The sequence below is a fragment of the Falco naumanni genome, chromosome 3, assembly GCF_017639655.2.
Source record: "Falco naumanni isolate bFalNau1 chromosome 3, bFalNau1.pat, whole genome shotgun sequence".
NCBI classification, from domain to species: domain Eukaryota; kingdom Metazoa; phylum Chordata; class Aves; order Falconiformes; family Falconidae; genus Falco; species Falco naumanni.
In genome coordinates, this window is record NC_054056.1 from 120,463,793 (window position 1) to 120,488,499 (window position 24,707).

The following is a 24,707-nucleotide window of genomic DNA, read 5'->3' on the forward strand; positions in this document are numbered from 1 at the left end:
CAACCTCTGCACAGTAGACCAAACAGTGCCAGTGTACCGTCACAGACACTTGGCTGCAATCATCCCCACACTGCTGGAATAGCTCCTAGCACAATCTGGGCCAAAACCAGCTAGCACTCTCCCAGACAGTCCCTGGGCCAAGCACAAGCCAGGGACTGTTTGCAGTAGCTAGTCTGCATGTTTTTCCAGGAAGACAGTCTGTTCCTGGGGAATAAGATTGTGTCAAATGTATCCCTTTCCACACCACTCTGCCTCAGCTCCAGAGAACTGTCCTGATCACATTTAATTTACAATAGTAATCGAAGCCACTGGCTTATTGGTAGGAATGAGTCACAGCTATTTTCACTCTGGAGAGGAACTCAGTGGACAATTTACTAGTGATACCTGCAGAGCAATGGCCCAAGTATATCTCACAGCACTTTGAGTTTAGTCAAAGATTTCAAAAAAGACAGAGGAAGGTTTTCCTTAGCTTCATTCCATGTTGAATGCTTAGCTGGCTGCTCTCAGAGCCAATTCATGGCTCCTCTCAAAGCCAATTCAACCATTTTCTCTTTTGCTGGTATGGGGCACAGGAGCTGCAATCCTGGCCCTGGACCCTGTCTGTTTACTCTGGTTACTTGTTACTGACACAAGCCAGAATCATATTCTTCAGGGGAAGGCATAGGAAATGGCAGGATATTTAGGTGGAGTAATTTCCACCACTGGGTGCCTTGTGATAAACTCAAGGGCTGCTTCAAGTCCTGAAAAAAATCCAGATTTTCCTCCTAAGGACTCTCAGAAAGTTGGGCAAGGTGAGCATGGGGAACCATTCCTCCCTCCTCAGAAATGATCATTATGGAGCTGTTACAATGATCAAGGATACCTTTACTTAAATTCTCACACCCAAATTAATCATCCTTTTCTTTCAAAGCTGAACAGATTTCTAAGGGATGGTGTTTCTTGAATATTAAACCAATAAATATTTAAAACATTTCCACACACAAGTCTGTATTGCATGAAGAAAATGTCAGGCTCATAATACCTTTAGAGCAAGTTTTCTCATACATCTGATGTATTTTCTCCCTAATCCTCAAAGTCTACCAAGTTCCTCTCAAAACCAAGAGGACATATAGTACAGTTGAAAAGACCCTGGAAGTTACATTAGTACACAAAATTTCTCTTGCCAAACAGGCAAATATTGCCACTGATATTTGAGCCTCAAAATTATCAGCCATAAACCTGGGATATTGCTACTTTCCTCACCAGAGTACTAAACTTCTCAGGACTGTGGTACCATCACCTACAGCAGTCTCCAGAAGGCTGGAGTTTCCACCCATCTGCTGGAGAAATCACTTCACCTCCCCAGTTCCTTTCCTATCCTCTGTTTAGACACACACTCTTCAGACCAGTGAGCACCTGCTTTGGCATGCTGGTCATAGTCCTCCTGTGAAGAGGTTATGTAATATCGCTGTAATATGATAAAGACCTTACTATCATCGCCATGCACTCTAGACTGGAAACATATTTAACTGCTATTGTAGCATTTGGTCATTTAATTATAAAGCTGTAATCTTCATTTAGTAGAGCACCTTTGAGACCAGATGGCATTCATTGTTCTCTGTAGATTATGTTTTGTTTTATCTGTATTTTATTTTTACTTAATTGTTTTGGTCAGTCAAGTGCTAGAAGTTCAGTGGTGTGTCTCATTTCCTGAGGGACATTTGTGAAAAGTAAATACCAGTATTTCCAGTACAGCAGTGTAGAAAATACACAAAAATATTTCGCAAATAAACTTGTTAAAAACAATAGCTTTTCAAGTTTAAGAAGATTAATTTTATTTGAAATTTGTATTAAAGCAAATAGGATGTCTCTCATATAAATTATTTTTATTATAAGTGATGCTGAATATGAACTCCTCTCTCTTTCCTGGACTTCTAAGCTCAAGCAAACAGACTGTGATTTATCTTCTGATCTCTTAATTTAACATGGTCTCCATGTTCCTTCTTAGCTATCTGGGAGAAAAGGATGTCCAAATTTAGTATGTATCCACATTACAGAGTGTGGATTTCAAATAACTAGATGATTTGCAACAAATTTTAAAAAAAATCCCATAATGTGGAAAAGCTATTGATTGTGGCAGTGGGAAGGCTCTTGCAACAGATGGAAGGGCAGGTTTCAAACTAGACTGGCAGCCGTGCTGGAAATGTGATGTCCCAGCAGTCATCAGGGGAAAAAATAGTCAGCCCATGTATACTCAGCAACTGTCAAAAGTATTTCTGAGGAAAAGACATTCAGGCCCTTAGATCATAAAGAAAGATATTTACCTCACTGTGATGGTGCGCAGAGCAATGAGCACTAGAATAAACAGTACCCTTGCATGAAGAGAAGCCCTGTGCCATATGCCATCAAAAAGCCAGTACAACACCCGACTTAGCTGTGGAAGCAGGATTGTGCCCCTCAATGAATAAAATAATTTAGCCACTGTGCATTTGAGGACTTTCTGCCTTCAAGGATCCTTTTTTTTTTTTCTTTGTTTTGTTGGTGTGGGTTTTTTTTTTAATTTTAATGTGTTTAAAAATGTGACATACTAAGTAATAAATGCTGCAGCTGTTACCAGTGGGACTCCAGCAGCAACTTTCCTCTAAAAAAGGGTGAAGTTCTTTTCATGATATGCAAGCTCAGGAATCCACTGTGGAAATGCCACTAGTTTTAAGGAAGAAGGCAAAGTAATGTTAAATAGATAACTGGTCAAACAGAGCAATGTCAAAGTAAAAATGTAAAGGAGGAAGAAGTAATCTTCATGATGCAAGAACACACCATTCATGCTCCATGAGTTGTTGCTAGCCTGGAGAACATCATGGACCTAAGCGTGGTCTTATATTCTTTGAAGTCAGAAGTATCTGTACTGAATTCAAAGCTGCAATCATGTAAGGCTTGGTATAAAAATCAGAGGCACTCCCACCTGGTGAAGTGTTGGGCAAATGGAACCAGGCCACTTTACCATGTTAAAAAGGGCCATTTTCACCCCAGTTTTTCTTTGAGTTTCAGTGTTATAAATCCAAAAATAACCAAACTGAAGTCAAAGTAATTCCTGGGCACTTTGTAATAGTAACTCAGTGAAGAACATTACCCACCTTTTACATTTTTCTTTGTTCGAATTTCCCCATTTATATTAATAGATCTACTTTTCTAGGTAATAGCACTGCATTTAAAACACAAACCGGTGGTTGCACTCAGGGCACAGGACATGCCTGTGAGCTAACGTACCTGGCTGTAAAGGCAGAGACACTCTTCACCTTTTTGTTAATTGTGGAGGCTACAGCTGTGTGAAAGGCACCAAATATCTGAACTTGAACCTCACCTGCAGAAGTTATAAGAGTTCTGTGGAACTAAATTTAACACTTTTCAAAGTTTTTTGTGGGCTCGTGAATGTGAAATCCTTTAAACCTCCTTCAGACTTGTGTCCCATGTGAAGATTCAGAGATTAATTTGCCTCATACTCAGAAATAGGCAGCTTCTCTCTCTTTGCTCACAAATATTGATTATAGCCTTTCTTTTTCAGTCAGCCTTCCTCTAGGGTGGGCTTTCCACTTCTAATTTAAGGATCCTAAGCTGGTCACTCTGTCAACCAACTGCATAGGGTATTGCTTGTCAGAAAGGGTGCCGAGGCTTAACTCCCTTCTCTAAGAGATCGATTTGAATACCCACCTCTGCAGCCAAGCAGTCCAGTCAATGAGAGCTGGAATAAAGTCTTGGATTGTTACACTGAGGTTACATTTAAATTTATAATAGTTATATCTGTAAGCCAACATGCACTCAAAGACATACTTTTCTCCCTAATTTTTATACACAGAACTTAGGTACCTGGCTCCAGGTGCAGGTCTGCAATTCAAGACCTGAGTTGAGCCATCTGAAAGCCCAAGAAAGAGCAACTATACTTCTTGCCAAAGCTGTTTCCACTTTCCGTGGGGTCCGGACACCCTACTCATACAAATCCCTGGGACAGGGTGGTCCTTGCAGATTGAATGTAAGTGGAAGACAACCCAGAGGTGTTTGTGGCTTGGTTTATTGTAGATAACTCTTTGCCTCCCCCCAGCATATGTAGGGATTTATCTACCACGGAGAGGCAGGAACAGAGCCCTACTGTAGTGGCTCTGTAGTACTTTTGAGTAATCAGGGTGCAGTAGTCACTCAAAACTAAAGAGAGCTGAATAAATATCCTGATGACCTAGCAGCCTTGTGAAGCAGCCTACATCTTTAATTTTGTTGGAAATGAATTATCTGTAAACAATAAAAACACTAAAATGAAGGCTGCTGCAAGGACTGGACTGGGAAAGTACAGAGAAAAGCCTCAAGTGTTTTTCCCTGGTTTTACTTCTGTAAAACTTCAGGCTGGACTGAATGGAAGCTGTCTGCCCTGGACATGTCACAAGATAAATCTTTTAAGTAAACCTTTAACACAAGCTATAAAATCACCCATTTCTGTTGTATCATGGAAAGAAATAGATGCTGAGAACATGAAGACATGTTCTCATTCCAGTCTGAGCTGTTTCTAACAGTGCTTCAGCTACCTTTGCTTTACCTTCTACACCCATCTACCATTTGCAACAAATTCAGCTAGAAACCATGAAGTCTGACTCCCCCCTTATTTCAATTATCTGTTTAGCTTTCTGACTCCGGCAGAAATATTTCTGATTTGCAGTGCTAAAATGAAGGGATGTTTTGGGTAGGTAGCGGTGCTCTGGTAATCCAGAGATTCTCTGAACTGAGTTCATCTGCTGCCTACATTTTCTTCAGAACTGTGTGTAAAAAAAAAGGAGTCTGTGGGATGTTTGACACTCCATCTTTACAGTTTTGCCGTCCCATCGGTTTTGCAAATATAACCGACAGCTTTGTAGGATTTCTGTTGTAAGGGTCTTTCAGGTAGTTTCTGGTGGCAGGATACCCTAAGCCAGGGTTCCTCCCTATGTGCATTAAGGTGCTTGAGCACTTCCCTCCACCTCCTCTAGCCGTGCTTTATTTCCTCTGATGGATGACTTCTTCATCATAGTAAGTGCATCTCGCTCACGACAAAATTGATAGCTCATTGCTTTTGCCTGCATGAGCTGGGATTTTATTGAAATGTTGACGAGCTGCAATACACAATAGAGATCCAAAGACAAAAGAGTAACAATAACAATACAATGACAGTAGCTAATCTGAAAGCTCCTTTGAGAGACAGACTTTACGATATCCTAAATGGAAAAACACAATGCAGCCACAGGAAACACAAGGTTCATTGGTAGTGCAGTTTCCTGCATCCTAAATGTATGTGTAAACATAGCCCAGGGGAAGGTAAAACCATAAATGAATACACCTTTAAGGAGGTTTCAGAGAAAGATGAGTCTTAGGATACTCCATAAAAAGTTGGTTCAACAAGCACCCTTTGGAGCCAGGCCCACCCCATCCCCTGCGCACCCAAAGGCTGACCCACAGTCCTGCAGTTTCCTCTCTCTCGCGCTGTCCAGGCTGCTGACTGTGGGCTCGTCTTTGCAAAAAGGAAGCCCTTTCCCTCGGTAGTATTGATCTTCCCTTCTTAGTGCTGGGGTCTTCTTGCCCAAATGAGTAACCCATTACCTCATCAGCTACCCAGTCTACAGCTGTGGCTTTTCTCCTCTGCCTTTCAGAGAACAGCTGTATTATTAGCCAATACTGTAAGCATAGCAGGTACTTCAGAGCATCTCAAGCAGTAGTGTTTCCTGTCAACGTAACAGGCTGTTGACATATGCCTTGAAGGGTTTGCATTCCTGGAGACTGCAGAATCCTACAAACAACCTTGTCCTTAACTGTAACAGTCCCAAGCAAGGACTGTCATCTTAACAAGAGACAGAGATGAGTCTGTGTTGTTTTCCCCTCTCTTCACATCAAATCCAGAGCTGATCCATATCTCAGTTTTAGAAACAGACATGTCTGATCTGACCAAAGACATGGTTGGGTCTCTCTCCTTTTACCAACGAATGGTTGGTGGCTCTTTCCTGTTAAGAAATAGTCCAAATATGAGCTACAGCCATAGACATAATAGCTCTGATATTCTTCTGGAAAGACAAATGTTCTACCTGAAAATTACAGAATAAAACAGGAACCTGCAGGATGTCTACCATACAAAATAAATGCAAATAAAAAAAGGTCTTCAAGACTAAATGACATCCATGGGAAAAAATGCATGAAACAATGGATAATAGTGACTAAAATCAGGAACAACTTTGCTCTTCCAAGAAGTAGACTCATCTAACAAAGCACAAACCAAGAAGTTAGGTCACTTGACTGAATTCATGTGGGACATCTTGCAAGTGATTAGTTTCAACATCTGCCCTAAAAGCAGTGTTGATGGTTTGCTCTGCCATTCTCTCCTAGCAAAATCAAGCTTTGTCACACAATTACCCAAGCCACAACTTGTTTTTGGGGTTTTTGGGGGTTTGTTTTTTTTTTAAATTTATATTTTTAGTTTAACCCTGGAAGGCCTCCAATGGACTGCCACCCACAAGCAGCTCTGCACAAGTATGACTGGCTGTCACCCACATTTTACAGGACTACTCTGATCTTCAGGGAGGTCACACTCTAGTTTGCAGCCTTGCTGTACAATGCTGAGTGGTAGTTAATGCTGTTCCTCTACCAGCCTCTGCAGTTTCTTCTTTTGCCATTAGACAGCTCTGATGAAATTTGCAGCAAAGTTTCACTCTTACTGGGAACACAGAGGTTGTTTCCTCTTCCTTAGGATGAATTTGGCAGACATAATGCCAATCCTGTTTTCAGTTGTGCCATTTCTCTCCCAGTGCATGCAGTCACAGTTGTGAACAAGTTGCAGGCTTAAATTTTTCATGATAGAGGCTATTCCTAGCTACCTCTTCAACATTACCACCTCCACTGCATCCCATAATGTACCCACAGAGACATCCTGAGTTCCGCTTAATTGGAACAACATTTACATTTGTCTTTTTGGTTTGTTTGCACCATCAAGTTCTTAAATGGAGTCTTGCTGAGGCATGGTAACAAGTTTGGTCTTTCTTTGCTTATTCATTTTGGAAAAAAAAAATTCAAACTACATTACCCACAAACTTTTTCAAAAGAAAGATGAAGAAAAGAGTTCTTAATTCAGAATGAAAGGCATCCAGTTAATAAGGAGGAAAGATAATGCTTTTTACTAATGGCTGGCTGAAAAATGGCTGCTGTGATTTATTTAATAGGATGAACTGAGCTCAGGGTATTGTTTTCCAGGGTATTGTACAAATACAGAGCAAGAAGCAGCCTCTGCATTGAAGACCTAAATAGAAAAGAGACTCAAAAAATAGAGGCAATGAAATCATCATCATTTTACAGGATTGAGGCAGAGAGAAGGTAAGGTCACAGAGAAAGTCTTGGAAAATCTGGCAGTTAGTAATGTCTTTTGTGAGTGTAAGTCCTGTGTTTTAAATGGAACAGCATCTATCTGATTTGCAAATCTTCCACACATCTGTATCTTCCACAATTTGGCAGCAAGCTCAGATCTATGGGACATTTAGCTAAAGAAAAAGAAGGGACAAAGGAACATTGTCATCTCTGTAAGCATGTCTGCAAGCCAAAAAAATATTTTTTTTTTTCACATGCCTTAGCTGCTGGTTAATTAATCAACTTCTGCAGGGAGACAAAGTGTGTTTCCTTCATGTTGGAACAGGGCTACCCCACAACAGGCACCAGGGGAGTTTAGTGTTGAATGGGAGAAGTCAAACGCTGTTTCTTCTCACACTACATCATGCAAAATCTTTAGGAGCCCTTATTGCAGAAGAATTTAACTCCTACTTTAGTCTTAGGAAGTGTCATCCTCTTGGTCCCACAATGAAATAAAATAAAAAATCCCTAGTTTAATGACATTATTGGAAACATTTGTATCATAATGTCCACATCTAAAATGAGTTAGAATCTCCTGGCAGTTCTCCCTCAACTGTGGAACGTGCTAATAATATATTGCCTTACTGTATTGTAATTTGAAAGTTGGGGAGACAAAGTAATGCAGTCTTCCCATAAACAATTGTTTTTAAGATACCCCATATATTAATGTTAACATGAGCACAGTCTGAAGGACAGCAGAAAAACTAGCTTCTAGGCCCTGCTATTTTAGGAATAGTAAAGTTCTAAGTTATAAGTCTAAATCCATTGAAGAATCAGACCAGAATATAACCACGGCTGACATCCTTCTCATGGCCAGCATTATCTTCTAGCAGGTACAGCATGGCTCAATACCCCCAAAAGCGATGGATCCTAAACCAGCACAGCAGCTGTCTAGTGCTCTTCAATGCAGATGGACATACAAAGTTGCTCCTGCTGCTATACAGAGATAAAGCCTCCCCCACGCCAGGGTTTACCATCATACAAAGACAGATGATGGGAAACTTCCGAGATAAAGGTCTGGCTCTAACGTGTTGATAGCTGAACAGAGGTCCCTATTAACATATATAATGTTCTCTTATTAAAAAGATGACTGAATCAGGATGGATGCGGTGACAAATGCCCTGTCAGTTCCTGGCATACATACCTGATGGTTCAGGGGTGAGTGCATGACCTGGATATTGTGCAAATCCACTCTGTCTTTCTTGGCTCACTGCTGATGAGTCAGCTCCAGTCCTGGCCTCTCCTGTGGCTCCTCATACACCAACTAGACGTTTCTGAGTGTGAAACCACAGACGGCAGGTAAAGCAGTTTCCCTGAACTGCAGTGTCCAAAAGCCACTGTCCCTTATTTCTGGCAGGAATGGAAAACACACTGCTGGACTTTGCCCTGTCCTAGGTGTAAATTTTCCTGTTAGATGCTTCTTTTTCTCTCACTGAGTCATTCCCAGCTCTCTCGTGTGTTCAAATTTGCTAAAGCCCATATAGAATGAATAAGCTGGACGTATCAGCACCTTCATAATAACCTGTGAGAAAGCTGATGCTTAGACAGTTAATCATGAAGCAAAGAAGTCCTGGATTTTGTTTTTTTGAGCATTATTTACAATTGCAGATGAGCTCTCTGCCCCCTTTGCTGGCCCTGATATTGCATTCAGCCCTCAGGGAGTTCAGATAGTCCTGATGAAACCAACAAACCATTTTATTGTCGAATCCCCAGGATCAAAAAGTCTCACTGACTTTGAGAGAGGTCATTAGCAATGGGGAAGCACTGGAGAATATTGTTCTATTTCTTGACTTGTCTTTGTCAGCCATAACACTAGACTAGTGAGACAAGGCTGTGATTCAGCTCTCATTGATTTCATTGAGATTTATCTTATAACTTCGCAGTATTTTGTTTCTCAGCTAAATCTTCTCATTGAAAGATTCTTGATAATGATTAACTTACTGACCCTCTGTGCACAGAGACCATGTTAAAAAAGAATTAACAGAGGAGTTCAGGTTGATGGGAGGATCCAACTGGTAAAATTAATTCTATTTTGGGCCCTTAGTACAGGAGACAGTTTGACAAACAAGGGAGAGTCTAGCAGAGAGAAACCAGGTTAGTTAAGAGGCTGTAGCACATGATGTAGCACAAGATATATCCTGGAGGAAAGGCTAAGAGGGAACGCGGTGTCCTCTGTCTACTGGGTGGCTTATACATCATAGAGGCAGAACTTCTCAGGGGTGGATGCAAAAGAGACAACTGAACAACTGGCACAAGTTGTAGGACAGGAAATATAAATACTGGAACAGGGGTCCAGAGAAGTTGTGGGATCTCCATCCTCAAAACTCATTACTCAAAACTCAAGTGGACAAGGCCCTCAGAAACCTCTTATAACTTTGAAGTTGCCCTGGTTTTGAGCAGGAGCAGGTAGATGACCTACAGAAATCCTTTCCAATATTCCTTTTTGTGATTCTGTATTCAAATGAGGGTGGGAACAACATTTTATTATCTTCCCACTGCTCTTCTTCCAAGTTTCACTAGCATTGCTTGAGTTATTTGTTAATTCTGAGAAAGGTGCTCTGCCATATGTCTAGAATTTGACAGGACTGTAAGGCACTGGATTGTCACAGTGTTTTTCATATATATGCATTTATGCAGCACATACAGGCATCAGCTCGTATTAGGATCACATTGAACCTGTTTGTAGTTTTGGTCTCCTAGAATGGTTGCAACTGGACATGAACTCAGAGACATAATCAGACAAAGGCATTTTAAATTAATTTAAAGACAGTTTTGCTGAAACACTTTGTGATTTCATCTCGTTTTTCTCAGCATATATCAGTCTGCAGTCCTGTTATCTCATTCAGCATCTACTTTCCTGTCAGAGTTGTTTAAGGGCTCTGCTATGCCTTGATGACTCCTTCCCCTTCAAGGGAGAACATAAAGCTGCTTCCGAGAGACTTGGGAGAGAGAACATCTGCAGCAGAGTGTCACCTCAATAGCTATTGTCTCATAAATAATAATGCCAGAAGCATTATGGAACTTGGATGAAGGAAACTGTAACATCTGCCTTGAAAAAAACAGGCGAAGTGGTTTTCAGCAGCACTTTAGGAAATGTGTCCTTGCGTACAAACCTGTCCTCTTTTGCCTCCATTCACATAATCTGTATTACAGTGAACTCTGATTAACTGAACAGTAAATGACCACCATTTAATTAGGCCGAAATTATCATAAATTCCAGATAATGGGGGAAATGTCTGTGGTTAACAAAAAGGTAAAGGAGAGAAAAATATTTTTAAAGGCCCAAATGACACACAACTTGGCCTTATTTGGGACTTTTGTTAAAGCTTCAAGCTCAAAAGAGCTGACTTGGGATAACAAGCCTTTTGAAAAAAACTGGTCTGTGTTTCACACCATAACCAATTAACAGGCCTATCCATAACTGCACATGATTAGATGTGTTAGGAGGTGAAGCATAGAAAGTGAAACTGCTTCGGATGGAAATATTGGGGGTTGTTTCATCATAGAACTTACTGGAAAAGTGCAAATATAATCAAAAGTAAGAGGAAAAAGGAACTTTTAGTTCAAGTTCAACCTAGTTGGATTCCTCCTGCAGATTTCAGTTGTCACATCATTGAAATATGCATCTGTTAGGGCATTCACCTAATTTGCACCGGTCATAGACAGACTAAGTAGTCAGAGCTGTGGGAACAACTTCAACATGGGAAATGGTTTCTCTGCTGTTTTGAAAGCAAAATGTGGAGAAGGAGAGAGATCTTTCTTAAGATCCAAGCCATTTGTAACAAGACAGGAACAAGCACATGGTTAGTTAATGCGGCTTTCCGGGCAAACAGTTAAACTATGATGACACAGCACTTTGAATCTCTCTAGACATACTCAGTGTGGAATAGTGGAATGATGATATTTGCAAAGTCAGAAAGCTGTGCTGGAAAACTATCTCAATGTTGACAATTTAAATTTTTTTTCTGTTGCTTTTTGTCTCTGAACTCAAGAATCTTATCTGATTGTTGGATCTGAGAAGACATGAATTAGAATTCCAGCTAGATTGTAATCTCTTTATGATCTTAGTTACTCAGTTCATGATAACCCATTTTCCACATCTGCAGCATTTTCTCTACGGCGAAGTTCTGAGTATAAAGCATAGCCGTCATTTGCAAATGTAAATGATTACCATTCCTTTTCATTGAGATAAATGGCGACAGCCTGATTATGAATCTCTTTTTTCTCCCCATCTCATTACTATTCAGTGAAGTATTTCAATGTTGATACCATGCATGTCGTAGAATTGTTTGCAGAATAATGATATCTTAATCACGTAGTAAAATGGGGCTACAAATGTGGTGGTGATTAAGGCCTCAGACAGACATCTCAAAAGATGATACTGGCAGCTAATTCATTCTGCAAAGTATCTTCAGTAAATGAGTGATCCTACTGCTTGAACTCCACAAAGCCTCACTTGTGGTAAGGTAGGATTTCAGCTGAGGAAATACTCCAGAGCCCAGCCTACGGCCAGCACCACAGGTACCCCTCAGGCTGTCCCATTTTAAGCATTTTAGCACAGTTCAGCACAAAAGAGTAGTTCATACAGCAGCAGTCTTTTTAAAATTAACAACTGATCATATGATTAAGTCTTGTGTATTGAAAGTTACAACTGATGTTGTATATGCTATCAAACATGGTGAAAGAACTTGGAGATTTTTTTGAGAGTGGTACAAGGCAGAGTTTAGTCTCTCTGAGTTATTGTACCACGTCAAATTTAAAAGTCTGGAACATGGATGAGTATGTGTATGCTTGTTTCTATTGTTCTCATTGTATATATTAACTATTTATGAAACTTGTAACCAATTGAGAACCAATTAGAATACAGTTAACTTAATAAAGATATTCTACTAATGAACAGAAAAAGAAGTGTATTACTAAGCATTCATTAACTTTACTGTCAAGCAGGCTACGTGTTTTAAGGATGAGTTAAAAAGTTTCCAAGCAGCACTTCACATTGACAAAGCTACCTGAAGTTTTAAAATAGAACATGAAAAACCCCAGAAGGGCTGCATAGGATTCTCCACGAAGCCAATAATTGTTGCAAACCAGTTAGTGGCAAAAGCAGCCTACTGAAGACATTCAACTTTATTGAGAGCCATAATAGATTACAATTTCCACTGAAATGCTCAGTGGAATATCCTGCTCCCAGCAATCTCAGCCCAGCTATCCTGCTCCCAGCAATCTTTAAAGCTATTTATATATTACCTATATTGCTTTATTATTTTACCTTTAAGAAGCGCAGTTTTATGCTTGAGTGCTTTTCAATTTTGCCATTTAGACTGTAGATTAAGTTTATAATGACTAGCTTAATTTTTACAGGCTGTAGCATGTACTTGGTCTGAAAGATACCCCTGGCAATACAAATAGCCTACATAAGGCTTTAGATGACTTTGGTGTTTCAATAGAAGTTAGATGCAGTCTGATGCCTTCTTACAGTCATATTGTGGCTGATTATATGACTGCTTGTTCTTTCTGGCCATTGCATTATGTAATTTACAGCATATTTCTTTCTTGGAGTTTGGAAAGCAGAGATCTCTGAACTGCAGAATTAGGAACAATTTTGCCCTCTATTACTTGTGCCACAGACAGATTACAAGTGGATGAGGAGTCTGAACTGAACCCCTTAAAAAATGTGTAGCACTATGGGAAAAGAGCACCCAAGCTGAAGAAAAAGACGTGGATATAGTTGAAAGTTGGGTAGCAGAGACTGCTATTCAGGGTCTAATATTTACAGGATTTGAAATGGCCATACAAAAGGATGAAATCCATGGAACGAAATACCTCATCTCCCCCCCTGGACTTTTAGGACTATTTAGTTTTGAATACGATTTATTTTATGCAACTGTGGGAGACGCTAGCTTGCACCGAAGTAGGCACCTATTAGCTGCATTGCTTACTAGACTGCTCTGAAGGTGCTGACTGGATTATACAATCATAATATCACAGAACGTTTGGGTTGCAAGGGACATTAAAGATCACCTAGCTCCAATTCCCTGCCATGGGCAGGGACATCTTCCACCAGACCAGGTTGCTCCAAGCCCCGTCCAGCCTGGCCTTGAGCACTGCCACGGATGGGGCACCCACAGCTGCCCTGGGCTGGTGCCTCACCACCCTCCTAGTGAAGAATTTCCTCCTTATATCAACATACTCTTTTGTAGCTTCCAATTTACAACCATTCCCCCTTGTCCTATCACCACACCCTTTAGGTGCTGACAGGCTGCTCTAAGGTCTCCCCAGAGCCTTCTCTTCTCCAGGCTGAACAACCCCAGCTCTCCCAGCCTGTCTTCACAGGAGAGGGGCTCCAGCACTTTGACCATCTTTGTGGCCCTCCTCCGGACTAGCTCCAATAGGTCCATGTCCTTCTTATGCTGGGGCCCCAAAGCTGGAAACAATACTCCAGGTGGGGTCTCACCAGAGCAGAGAAGAGGGGAGAATCACCTCCCTTGACTTGTTGCCCACGCTGCTTTTGATGCAGCCCAGGACACGGTTGGCTTTCTGGGCCGCAAGCGCACGTGGCCAGGTCATGCTGAGCTTCTTGTCAACCCACACCCCCAAGGGCTTCTCCTCAGGGCTGCTCTCAATCCGTTGCCCCAACCCATGTGCAGGACCTTGCACTTGGCCTTGTTGAACTTCATGAGGTTCACATGGGCCCACTTCTCAAGCCTTTCAAGGTCCCTGTGGATGGCACCTCTTCCCTCCAGGCTGTCAGCTGCACCGCACAGCTTGGTGTCATTGGCAAACTTGCTGAGGGTGTACTCAATACCACCGTCCATGTCGCCGACAAAGATGTTAAACAGTCTGAGGTGTGCCACATGTCATTGGCCTCCACCTGGACATCCAGACATTGACCGCAGCTCTTTGAGTGTAACCATCCAGCCAATTTCTTACCCACTGAGTGATCAGTCCATCAAATCCATGTCTCTCCAGTTTAGAGACAAGGATGTCATGTAGGACATTGCCAAATGCTTTGCATAAGTCCAGGTAGATGATGCCAGTTGCTCTTCCCTTATCCACCAATGTGGTAACCGTGTCACAGAAGACCACCAGATTTGTCAGGCATGATTTGCTGTTATTGAAGCCATGTGGGCTGTCACCAGTCACCTCCTTATTTTCCATGTGCTTTAGCATAGTTTCCAGAAAGATTTGCTCCATGATCTTGCTGAGCATAGAGGTGAGAACCGACTGGCCTGTAGTTCCCCAGGTCTTCCTTTTTCTCCCTTTTTAAAAATGGGCATTATGTTTCTCCTTTTCCAGTCAGTGGGAACTTCACCAAATCACCATGACCCCTCAAATATAATGGATAGTGGCTTAGCCACTTCATCTGCCGGTTCTCTCAGGACCCATGGATGTATCTCATCAGGGCCCATGGACTTGTATGCCTTCAGGTTCATTAGATGTTCTTGAACCTGATCTTCTGATATAGTGGTCAGTCCTTCCTTCTCCCAGTCTCTGTCTTTGCTTTCTGCAATTTGGGTGGTGTGGCTGGAGCACTGCATTCTCTCTCTTGCATTGAATTGATGCAGAAACAAAACTAGCCTTGATTCATTGTTGCTTTCCTAAGGTGAAATTCTTTCTCTTCTGGTTACTTTACGACACAGGCATCTGTAAACACTTCCCACTCTCATTCCTATTCTGATCTCTGCATCCTCAGCTTTTAGCCAGGAGCACAGGATTGAAATAGATGGGTTTAGCTATCTTACCCTCCTTCAACATTTCAGCACTTATTTATTTGTTTTTCCAAATACTGGAACCTCCTTAACAGTAATGCAAGAATCTTGAAGTCTGAAAGAAGCCCAAAAGGACAAATAGTAAAAGAAAACTCATTAACAGAGATTTTTCAACCTCAGCATTTTAGTTCAGATATTGTTAAGTTGGGAGAAGACAGTTGGGGCAATCTTGTGGTTTCATTTACTTCAGCATTTCTTTTCCTTATGGATTGAAATTTGATGGCTTTTGAAAACATTCTGTTCTTCCAAACTCTGAGCTTTTATAGAAAATACACAAATAAAATCCAAACCATGTGAACCAATACTCAACAGCTGAATGATATTTCCACTTACCCTCTGTGCACCTGCTCAAGCTAATATTTTCAGTCTGTCTCAGTCCTCCATTTCACTTTTCCCCTTGCCAGAAAGTGAGATAATGTCTTTTGGTGTTCCAGGGCAGGAAGATAAAAGTGAGTCAACTCTGCATGTCCGAATTATGTGATGACCGCATTCCATTTTAGTAGTTTTCTTCTACATTGCCTGTCTTCATGAAGAAAATGAAGGATGACAGAAATATTTTTCATGTCAACCAAGGGCCACTGAATCAAAGTCCTAGTGATCCTGAACTGTAAAGACTAATAATTTGGGATAAAAGTGAATCCTCATGTCCAAACTTTCATGTCTGAACCCTCCAGCAGGGAGATTCATAGGCTGGATCGGGGCTGGTTTAGCCCCACGTTACAGGAAGGAGTACACTGAATAAAATCCTCGTCTCGTGGAAACTGGTTTGTCATCTGTCCTTCACTTGAAGGTAAGTTTTGTGCCACACCTTCTGCAATGATCCAGACATCTCAGATGTTTGGACTTACTTTGCTGATGAGATGTCCGTTACAACTTGCTGACAGCCAAAACTAAGCAACTGAAAATAATCATTTGATGTATTAATCAATTTAATTTAGCATGCTCAATTTGTATGTCATAATGACTTCCTAAAAGCCTTGCTTGGTTGCACAGAGGGAATACTACTGTACAGAGGTAAGAAGGGCATTTCTAATTAACAGAACTTTCTAAATGCCATTTTTCTAACTCAGCACTCTCATGATTGGTACAGAGAAAAAGTACTTATAATTCCCAATAATGTTATTATCTTTCTTCTTTTCTCATGGCTTTCTACCTCAACTATCTGGATTTTTTTTCCCCCCAAATGGTACCCCACCTTTCCTTGACACCTAAAATGTGGCAAATTATTACAATGGTAAGAATGCTTTATACCTTCACACTTTCATTAACACTAAATGCATCATTAAGTGTAAATTTATTGCAGCAGAGAGTACATTAATTGTGACTGCAGTATATAGTCCTGATTTTCTGCTGATACGACATTGCATTCAGCATTACTGCAATATTGCTTCCACAAAAGAAGCTGACTAATACTTGTGGGTTGGCCCACTAGCATGAGGATCTAACAGCCTCTGGATTCCTAAAGTACAGTGGGAATTTATCTGGCAAGCCCATGAAATGAACTTTAGCATCTCTTCCCCAGCAATTTCTCTTCTCACACCCATACAGACTCTTTCATTCCCTTGTTACTTAAATTTCCATTTGGACGGTCCCATGCCATCTCCTAGATTCCATAGATTGTTGTGATGGACACCTATCATGTCCTGCATGAAAGACTTGACAACCAGCACATCCTCTCCTGGCACAGTGGTGTCAGTGTAGATATACCCAAGCTAGCTTTTAGGCAGTATATTCCAGCACTACAAGTACTGGTGCTATGACCACTTGGAATAAAGTACATGCTGGAGCCTATCCCAGTCCCATCCCACACCCCCATGGAGCCCCAGGACTCCTGGGGCCAGCCAGGGTCATGATATGAATCACAAAGAAAGGCTGCTGGACTATGTTGTGGTAAATCCCACATCTAGAAGAAAAAGAAAAGCAGGAATATCATCTTGGTCCCTTCAGAGGAAGAAGAGAAACTAAAGGAGCAGTGATACACCTATGTCCAGTAGCAAAATACTTCCCTTTTTCAAAGACTCTGAAGTTGCAGGTAGAGTGGAGAATACACCTGGTATATTTTCCCAACCTGACCACTTGCAGTGATTTCCTGGTCTGAAGTGGTGCTTTCTTTTTACATAAAAATCCAGCAAGTTCCTAGTCAGGCTGAGATGAGAAGGTGTTATTCCTCTTCTCACTGCTGTCTCCAGAAAAAGCCTGCTATCAGGACTTGGCTGCTGACTGCTGATGTGCACATGGGAAGAACAGACAAGCTGCAGCCAGGCTGCTTTTAGAGAAAACTCGTTGTCAGAAACCTGTTGTGTTGTCAACGCTATAAAAGAAATGACTTAAGCACAAGGAGGAGATACACTTATTTTATTTGCTAAGGTAAATAAGTGCAATTTGAACTCAGTACATTTTCTGGCTTTAGTTTAGAGATCATACTCAGGCTAAGCCCTTGCGTAATAATGTATCTGGCAATAAATAATAAAGGGAGCTGGCAAGCCCTCCCCAAAGTCAACTCAAATATTTCCGTGATCATGAACTGAATGCTGAACTCACGTTTTCCCTTTGACAGTGGACTTTCAAAGCTCAATCCACCAAGTCTGGAGCCGTAATGCTTAAGCAAACCAGCAATTCTGCTGTTGTCCAGTCAACAGAACACCGCATCACTGTGTAACATCTTCATCTCTCCAGGAGTAAACACAGAGCTTCAGACCTTCTGTTTTGTCTGGCCAATGCGCATCTGTACTGTGGTTGGGCACACGTGTCCTTTTACAATTTCTTAAATTAGAGTAGATCATTAAAAAGTTAACATAATATCTCCTTAAATAGTGAACAGCTCTATGTTTTCTTTCAGGCTAGATTTCTATAGAGAACATATTACGGTGGTACCTTAACTGCTCTAAAGTTTAGGTTGTTTTGATACATATTATTTTTGAACATGCAAAAATTAAACTTCTCCCTCAAACGAGGTTTCTAAATGAACTAAACTAGTAATAGAGACTTTCAATATTTTCATATATATATATATGTGTGTGTGTGTATACATATAAACAAAAACAAGCTAGTAGCAGAAATAAACTGTACTATGTAGATCTAAGACCTCTTGAGATCAGTTTTGCCGGAGCATTCAGCAGAGGTCTGGGTATTGCTGTAATGTTCCAGTGAACTGCTTGGAAGGCTCTTGTGTAATTTCATGTTCTGTGTGAATACTGAAATTACAGATGCTTTTCTGGTGAGTGCATAGGGATTTATCATTTCTGTTTTCCTCACAGAGAATAGAAAAACTGTAATTTCACGAAAGATCTTATTCCATTGAAAAATCATTCCAAGAGGTCATTATTGACCATCTCTAAAATTGATAGCGCCTTTGGAATGTTCTTTGAAATCTACTGACGAAAACTGGTAATAATAGGTCATCTCTTCACTTTTATTGCTTCTGTCTCGAAGTTAAGAAACACTTTGAATTTAAGAATTATAGTGAACCATAAAAACTTTTTACACCAAATTGTAAATCCTTCTGCTTTATTACAATAAACATAAGGGTCTGACTTTCTTGGCACAGTTAGTTTTATTGCACCTATTACTAACAACAGATGTCAGCTAGTGAAATCCAAATCATTGGGAGGGAAAAGTAACATAATTTTCAGTGGGTTTTACTAAAAGTTGAATGTTTGAGAAGCTCAGAGACTGTGGGAAATGGTCCTTTTTTATATACGATTAAGAAAGAGAATTTTTCTTCTCTCTATTTCAGTGTTCTGTGAAATCTTTTCTGCAAACTCTTTCTTGAATAGAACTTTTCTGTATTTTCCAATAGTAGATCTGACATCAGATTACTTCTTTTTTATCTTATTTATGCCCATTCAACAAAAAAAATGAGATTTTCACAGCTCTGCTCATCTGATGATGTTTTTTCTTTGTATTAAAGAAAGAAAAGGAAGTAAATAATCCCAGTGTGTAAGTACTTGGCAATCAACAATACTTGTTTGGTGAGAGAGTGGCTTAAAAGGGATTGAATATAAACCAAAATGGATTTTTATCACTGCAGGCTTTGTCTCTTTCTTTCTAGGCTGGGATACATTTCTAACCTGTGTGGGGAATGAACTCTTTGAATTTCCTCCAAGCTAGGACTTGCACACAGGTGAACGCACCCTATGCCTCCCCTCTCAGACACCACCATCGCTGGTAATCATGGCTTCTCTCCTCCAGAATTCAAGGGGAAACAATTTTTGCTTCTCTTGTCAGCTTTGCATGGATTAGTGAATAACCTTAAAAGCAAGCTTACCTTGCAGACATGCTGTGAATACTCAAGCCCTGGTAACAAGGTTACTTCAGCTAATCTTTGGTTTCTTTGGTGGTTTTTTTAGATTTGGGTTGGTTTGGTTTTTTGGGTTTTTTTTTTGTTTGTTTTTTTTTTTTTTTGTTTTTTGTTTTGTTTTGTTTTGTTTTGTTTTGTTTTTTCAGAGGTGGAACTGAGATGTAATGTAACAATTAAACTGAGGTCCAATTTCTCCTTCAGGATGGACTGGGACATTCCTCGTTCAGCAGTGTTTCTCCAAAGCTTCATCCATTAAAAAAATGTGGACACATGTATCTCAGATGGTGCTGAAGTAGCAACCAGCAGTGGAGATGGAAGTCTGCGGCTTAATGGTTGGAGGACTTTGGTAAACTTCTTAGGTTCTTTATCCCTTCCATGGGGTCTATACAGCAAAGGAAGTGCAGTGTAAACAGCCTTCTTGTTCCTCCAGTTTTTCTGGCTCTCTCATTCACTAAAATGTGTAATTTTAAGGTGCTTATACCTCTGAGGTTTTTTCTACCCCTTTCCAGACATCAGTGCCTCCTCCTTATCCTGCTCATGAGTCACAATAATAGACCTTATTCCTATTCTTCAGCTAATTCAAATTGTGAGATGGCCCAATTTCTTCTAGCAATACGAGTAAGTCAGTTTATGGAGGCATCACCTCTGAGTACATCTCAGCTGTCCTAGAAAAACGTATGATTTCCCCCTGCCCTTGATCTTGCTTTGGAAGAGCATAATTACGTTTTCAATAATCTGCTGCCTGCTCACTCATGGTATGCTGCATATGAGACTGAAGATGAGATCCAGCTGACTGAATGCGAGAATCTGCAGCACAGACACCATCTCCTGAGAGGACCGCTCTGGATTTCCTTTACAGTCAGTGCAGAGCTGGTCAGTGGAGACAGTGGAGTACCTAGAGCTATTCAGTCTTGACCTGGTTTCCTAAACACCTAGATGTCATTAGAAACTCCCTGAACTGGGTCCTTCGTGTCACACTATATGTTACACATGTAACCTCCTACATTTGGTAGGAGGTTACATTTCAAAAGATTCCTGTCAAAACCTGCCTGACTTGGTTGACCTGCTCCCCACGAACTGCAGGGGAAGCCAATGTTCAGGTAGAGACACCTTGGCTGAGAACACCAAGGGTAGACCTTGTCTAAGACACCTAAATATAGATATCTACCTGTAGGTATGTGAAAAAGCACTTAGACATCTGCCTGGCTTCATTTGTGACACTCTACAGTATCAAAGAGCTCTATGCGCAGCTAGCTGATGTGTCCCAAGTGGCACACACATGTCAAGAAAGATAGCCTGCAAAGCTAAAATACACCTATGTGTGGGCTACAGCATCCCACCTTTGGTATCTATGGTCTGTGATAGTCCATGAGGATCTATCCTTCTGGAAACAATGCTAAGGCACATGGAAAATAAGAAGGTGACTGGTGACAGCCCACATGGCTTCAATAACAGCAAATCATGCCTGACAAATCCGGTGGCCTTCTATGACATGGTTACAGCATTGGTGGATAAGGGAAGAGCAACTGGCATCATCTACCTGGACTTATGCAAAGCATTTGGCAATGTCCTACATGACATCCTTGTCTCTAAACTGGAGAGACATGGATTTGATGGATGGACCACTCAGTGGGTAAGAAATTGGCTGGATGGTTACACTCAAAGAGCTGCGGTCAATGTCTGGATGTTCAGGTGGAGGCCAATGACATGTGGCACACCTCAGACTGTTTAACATCTTTGTCGGCGACATGGACGGTGGTATTGAGTACACCCTCAGCAAGTTTGCCAATGACACCAAGCTGTGTGGTGCAGCTGACAGCCTGGAGGGAAGAGGTGCCATCCACAGGGACCTTGAAAGGCTTGAGAAGTGGGCCCATGTGAACCTCATGAAGTTCAACAAGGCCAAGTGCAAGGTCCTGCACATGGGTTGGGGCAACGGATTGAGAGCAGCCCTGAGGAGAAGCCCTTGGGGGTGTGGGTTGACAAGAAGCTCAGCATGACCTGGCCACGTGCGCTTGTGGCCCAGAAAGCCAACCGTGTCCTGGGCTGCATCAAAAGCAGCGTGGCCAGCAGGTCAAGGGAGGTGATTCTCCCCTCTTCTCTGCTCTGGTGAGACCCCACCTGGAGTATTGTTTCCAGCTTTGGGGCCCCAGCGTAAGAAGGACATGGACCTATTTGAGCCAGTCCGGAGGAGGGCCACAAAGATGGTCAAAGTGCTGGAGCCCCTCTCCTGTGAAGACAGGCTGGGAGAGCTGGGGTTGTTCAGCCTGGAGAAGAGAAGGCTCTGGGGAGACCTTAGAGCAGCTCCCAGTACCTCAAGGGGCCTACAAGAAAGCTGGAGAGGGACTTTTTACAAGGGCATGTGGTGATAGGATAAGGGGAGAAGTGCACCCTAAGCAGCCAACCTGCTTTTTCTTGGTATCTTGCTCCTCTGCTTTTGTGTCTTTTTGGCATAATGCATCTTTGTACAACTGCTCCCCTTCTCTCTCTTCTCCCAGCAGCTTTCTTGCTCTGGCCTTTGCCCAGGATATAGTGACCTTTAGTGCAATGTTGGGATCTCCAGTGTTTTCCCTCTCCTGTGTTAATTAAAGCCCCTTTGGTATTCAATAAATTTTCACCTCTTCATTATCTCTCTGCATCCAGGAGAGCTTCATTCTCCAGTCTCACGTTGAGGAGTTCAATTCATTACAAGATAGAAGGAATAGGCTGAAAATCAAATTCTTTTATTCTTTTTTTCTGCTCTGCCGGAATTCCTGTCCTATGTAATCCAGTAACACAAGAGCTAATTCTCTGCTTCTTAGAAGTGTTGTGAAGATAAAGTTTGTTTTCCTTTGATTCCTCTCCTTGAATGAGTTCTAAGCAAAACTTTAAAAGTATCTATCCTGTCATGAACATCATCTGTGAAAATTAACTATGTCTTTTCCCCCAGTTCATCAAAAGATGGTGGCAAAGAGTTCTTGCTCATCCGACTTTCAGACCCCAGGGGCTACACAAGTATGACAATAACAACAACTGATGGGTAATATTTTGCCATTGCTGCCCTCCTTTAGCTTCAGATGCTCTATTTATGTGTGAATGAACCTGTTGCAACTTCTAGTTGCCTTCCCACGTGAAAAGCTTTGTGAGATCACAGAATTATTTGCTGGTATTGTTTCCTTTTTCCAGGTAGCCCTTATCTTCCAAAGACCTGCAGACCATATTTCTCTGACTCAGTCCAGGGAGTGCACCTGTCTTCAACTCTCTAGGTACTTCTTTTCACCAATTTGCCTTTGTTATTATTTACTCTGCACCTGAGTTATTCCACTATGAGGAATATAATAATTAGGAAATAATTAATCTATAATTAGGTAATAAAATGAAAACTATTTGGCTGTACAGGAAACCAATATAAAAACATACAGTCTCGTACATGGAAGATCTTATCAGAGAAATAATTATCTCATGAAATTACAAGCACCGCTCTTAAATTCTCCACAGCATCTTACAGCATAGACTGGTGTTCCATTATTACATTTCATGGTATTCTAAGATCACTAATCCTAAAACTTCTATTTGGGATTAGAATAGAGATTGTATTTTTTTTTTGTGGCAATAACTGCACTGCAATTTTGTATCAGAAATGTGCTAATAACTAGACCAAATTAGCATTTTAAGCTCTACCTGTGACAGATTACAGTGTGTATCTACAGTCTATCCCTTAGCTACACAGCTTGGGAGACACATAAAATTGTAGGTGCCTTCAGTATTTTCAATATTGAAAAGAACCCTGGTGAAAATATATGGGATAAACAATAGTGTTGCTCCTAACATGGAATCTGTTTCCTAGTTCTGCCTCCAGGCTGAACCATAAGCTGACATGTGACAAGGAGAAATAGCAAATGCCAGTTTTATTTCCACTGTGGTGTTACCTCTTTTTCTTTTTTTTTTTTCTTTTTTTTTTTTTCACCACCACTTCACAGCCATCAAAATGGCCTTTCAATTGCTGTGGGGAAGCACAGCTTCCTCAATCATTCAAAAGCAATCTTGGGAGCGAAAGTCAAAGTCATTTTCTTTTAAACAGAAATACAAACAGTGAGAGTTGATTATATTGAAATACCCATCCACATTAATAGCTTTTAAAGTTATATCCTTAATGATAACATTTCAATTCATTTTAAATACTTAAAAAGAAGTGAGGAATGTCACAGTGTACAGCTGATAATTGCAGAAAGGTTGACTGCAGAGAGGAAACCAAAGGTGGTGTTTAACTGTCCAGGAAACAGGGCAGGAAGTAATACAGGAGATCCAATAAAAGAGAGATTCAGGCATGCAAACATCTGCCACAGTGTAAAATCTCAAAGCAGAGATTCTGGATACAGAGATCTGAAGGTTCAGCCCACTTACAGACAGCAGACAGCGGGGGACTTTTATAAAACAATGAATAGTAAAAAGGTCATTCATACAACAAGGGGACTTTCAATTAAGCTAAAAGGCAATGATTCAAAGCTTAGAAAAGAAAACCTGAATACCACATAATTAACCTGAAATGTATTGACATAACATTTCACCAGTACCCAGCAGCTTAGAAGAATGTAAGAAGAAGCCCAAATATTACTTAGTCAGTACAAACATTAATTGGATGCTAGACAGAGCATATATAATGTGCTTAATCTTTAATTCTATGTCCAGAGTCTAATTTTTGCATGGGATCCCTGCCTTAAGCATGGAGATGGACTCAGGCAGGGACAGAACTGTGCTTGTGTGGGTAGTTCAAAACCTACCTGCTGCTCAACATTGGAGGGTTTGGCTTTGTCATCGGAAGGATTTTCTTTTAGTAATTGGTATAGGACATCAACACTCGCATTAAACATTTCACATTCAAAGTCCTGAATATCATACTCTGGTGGACCATTAGGTTATTGACACACACACTGTGACCGCCAGTGTTGATCAAATGATATCTCTTGTATTGGGTATGCTTCTGGAGACCCTTTCATTTCCTGCAGAAAAGGACATGGGGTCTGGGCAGGCAGCAAGCTGAACATGAAGGAGTAACGTGCCCCTGCAGCAGCTGAAGCAAACCAGGCCCTGGGCCACACCTGCAGGTTTGTACACAGCAGGTCAAGGGAAGTAATCCCCCTGCTCCACACGGCATGTGTTAGGCCAGACTTGGTCCTTTCAGTTCAAGAGAAACCTTGAAGAACTGGAGATGATCCAGTGGAAGACCACCGAGATGATTAGATGGTTGGAAGACTTGACATGTGAAAAAAGGATAG